Here is a 3,602-nt window from a genome sequence, read left to right as displayed (position 1 = left end):
GTTCTGGGCACCAGAAAAATTTCTACAAACTTGCCACCCACCCATGCTTGTGGTAATGCCCCAGAGCTCAACTCCCCTGTCTCCAGCTGTGTAAGAGTGAATCTTTCCCCTCCTGCTGGGTGACTCACACCTCCGAGAGCCAGGTCTTTGGCAGGGATGGCCACAATGGGATAGGGCTCTAGAACTTGCTACCCTGATAGTTGGGATTCTTGCTGCTGTTCCTGATGTTCACAAGCTTGGCCCTTGTGCTTCCTACCACACGTTTCCTCTGGCCCACATGGCGCTTGAAAAAAGGAGTACCAGCGCTCGGATTAATAGTCAGGGCTTGGCAGGAGGAAGGAAGAGTCCCAGGCTGGAGCCCCACACACCTTCCCTCCTCCGGGCACCTAGAGCAGAGGCAGCCCAGCTCTGTCCGCTGGATACCTCAGCAGAGTAGGTGAGTTCATGTAAATACAGTCTGGTCCCAAAGCTTCCCTCAAACCCTGGTCATCAGTGGCTGTCAGGGGAGAGCTCATTCACACCTCGCTTACAAATCATCATTTGAAATTCTAAGGTTGGCCAACACTGCCGAAGCCAATGCACCGACATAGTCAGCAAACACAACAGCTTGTTGAGGAAACCCGGCTTTGTCCAGACTTTCCAAAACCTATTTGACTTTCTCAGGTACTAGTTGTTTTCATAGGTTGCATCTGCTTTTAAAATGTGTGTTAACGTTTCAATTTCCATTCAAATTTGCAACCAATGACAACATTGGCAGCGCTGCATGTAACTACCTGACCACTGAGGGAGGGGGTGTTGGGGAAAATCCGGGAAGGGGATGTATAGCCCCCTGGCTGGGGGGCGTATAGGGAATGCCCAGTGTTACTGAATTGAGTCTCCTACTGCAGCACCTCAGTAGGTTACATCAGAGAGGAGCTGCAGTGTCTAGGCGGTGGGATGCCTGTGCCTTTAAGAGCCCAGCCCTGGGAAGTCCATGCTGAGAGATGCTGCCTGTGAGAGGGGAAATAAAAAAAGCCCTCTGCTCCCCCCACCCATGTTTGCAAACACTGGAGTCTCATCCCACCGGGATAACTGTTCCCCCTCGGCCCTTGCCTGTGCCGGGGTTTAACCCTCTGGCAGCGCCTCCCTCCGGGCTTAACTCCGGCTCCTTCCCACCTCCCTGACTTTGCCTTCAGTCCCTCTCCTAACTCTGCCTCCAGCTGCTTGACCCAAGACCAGTCAATTTCCACCCCCTGCTCAGACCCTGGCCACCTACTCCTCTGATTTGCCCTCCTTTGCCCCTTTTAATCCCTGTAAAAAGTAGTCGATGCTGTGTCCCATTCTCTGGAGGGAGGCTGGGCGCCTGGCCCTGCCTGCGCAGTGCTCAAAGTGCCCCATGATCTAGGGGATGTTTGCTGAATGCTGCAGGGTCACCCGAAGGGGAGAGAGACGCGGGTTAGGAGGTGATGCAGCCAAGGGTGCCTCACCCAACACTGAGATGCAGCCACCTCTGGGTGATTTACACAAGTCAGTAAATGAATATGGAACAAGAAACACATTGAAAGGATCGAGGCAGCTGCAGGAGGGGAGAAAACCAGAAAAAGCAGTAGCCCTGGATCCCAGCCCTGTCCCTCCCCCACTCTACTCCCTAATCTCCACTCCCCTCCCACATTTTGAGGGGAGACCCAGGAGTCCTGGTCCCCAGCCTTGCCCACCCCCATATTTTGATATGGCTCCATCCAACAGCTGCCCCACAATTGCAGGACAGTGCCATGGGGCACACCGGGCCCTCCTTGTTTGCACAGGATGGGCAATGCCAGTGCTCCAGGATGGGGAGAGATGATGCTAAGGGAGAAGCAAGCAGCAGACAGCTCCCATGACAGAGAAAGAAATGCTAGGGGGTGCTGTCTGCAAGGAGTGAATGGGGTTGGCAGGGAATGGGAGGATCTTCCCTCACAGCAGGTGTGTCTGTCTCCCTCCCAATTCCTCCCCAGCCCTACCCCATCCCAGGCTAATCCCAGCCCAGCTACCAGGATTAAATTGGCTTGGATTCCCCAGCTGCTGGGGGGGGCGTTGGGCTGGGAAGAATGAGCCTCTACCCCTCCTTCCCCAGACACAGTTGCATGGGCACAGACCAAAGGAGCCTGCAGCACTGCTGCCTAGAGGAAACTGAGGCAACCAGCCACTGACAGACACATCATGGCTCTCCTCATCCTCATCCTCTTTTCCATATACAACCTGGCCAGGGGAGGGGGGGTAAACTCAAGGCATTGCATAGTTAACCTGTGGAACTCCTTGCAAGAGGATGTTGTGAAGGCAGGACTATAACAGGGTTCAAAAAAGAACTAGATAAGTTTATGGTGGATAGATCCATCAAGGGCTGTTAGCCAGGGTGGGCAGGGATGGTGCCTGTAGTCTCTGTTTGTCAGAAGCTGGGAATGGGCAACAGGGGATGGATCGCTTGATGATTCCCTGCTCTGTTCATCCCTCTGGGGCACCTGGCACTGGCCACTGTCAGAAGACAGGAGGATACTGGGTTAGATGGACTTTGCGTCTGAACCAGTCTGGCCGTTCTTATGTCTCCCTTGGAGCAGCAGTGACACCCAGTGGGCGGTCAGAGTAATGCACAGAAGGTGTTTTTGCTTGGCGCAGCAGTGACACCAAGTGGCCAATCAGGGTACACACAGAGTATGTTTCCCTTGGGAGCAGCAGTGACACCCACTGTCAGGTGGCGTAATGCAAGCATGTGTCTGCAATATACAAGCAGTGACACCCACGGACCAATCACGGTAATGCACAGAGTGTGTTTCCCACCATCTGGGTAAGGCACAGAGCATGTTCCCATGGAGCAGCAGTGACACTCAGTGACCTGCAGGGGGGCATCAGACTCTTCTCCTTTATTGGGGACTGATGCTACATCTACACTACAGGAAAAATGCGAATTAGCTTAAACCGATGTTTATAAAACAGATATTATAAAGTCGATTTTGAGCGTCCCACACTAGCACATGAATTCATGGTGTGGCGTCCATGGTCCGAGCTAGCGTCAATTCTGGAGCGGTGCACTGTGCGTAGCTACTGTAAATAATGAGCCAATAACTCGATTTTGCGTCCACACTATCCTAATCCGAATATAATAATATCGATTTTATCATACTCCTCTCGTTTTTCTAGGAGTATAGAAATCGATTTAAAAGACCCTTTAAATTAATATAAAGAGAAGTGTAATTTGGACGGGTGCAGCGTTAAATCGATTTAACGCTGTTAAAATCAGTTTTAACAGCGTAGTGTAACCAGGCCTGAGATGGGCTAGACAAAAAAATTGGGGAGCTGTGCCCCCCATCACTGGCCTCACCCTTCACGGGCCATGCTCTGTTCTTCTCAGTTAAAGGCCAGCTCATCTCCTCTCCCCCCTGGCTACGGTTTACAGCAATCCAAACTTTATTAAAATAAAACAGTAAACACGGTTTACTTAAATATTCGAAATCTGTCCAAAATTTTAGTACTGAATCCAAAGTTCTCTTTAAAGATCCCATCAGTAACCAAACCTAAATGAAAAATTGAAACCAAAAACAAGGCTTAATTTAAACCCAAACATTAGAAAAATCTTTGTTTGTAAAAAT

This window comes from Gopherus flavomarginatus, chromosome 9 (assembly GCF_025201925.1).
Source record: "Gopherus flavomarginatus isolate rGopFla2 chromosome 9, rGopFla2.mat.asm, whole genome shotgun sequence".
NCBI lineage: Eukaryota > Metazoa > Chordata > Testudines > Testudinidae > Gopherus > Gopherus flavomarginatus.
The sequence above is the reverse complement of the archived record's forward strand: the minus strand, read 5'-3'. Positions refer to the sequence as shown.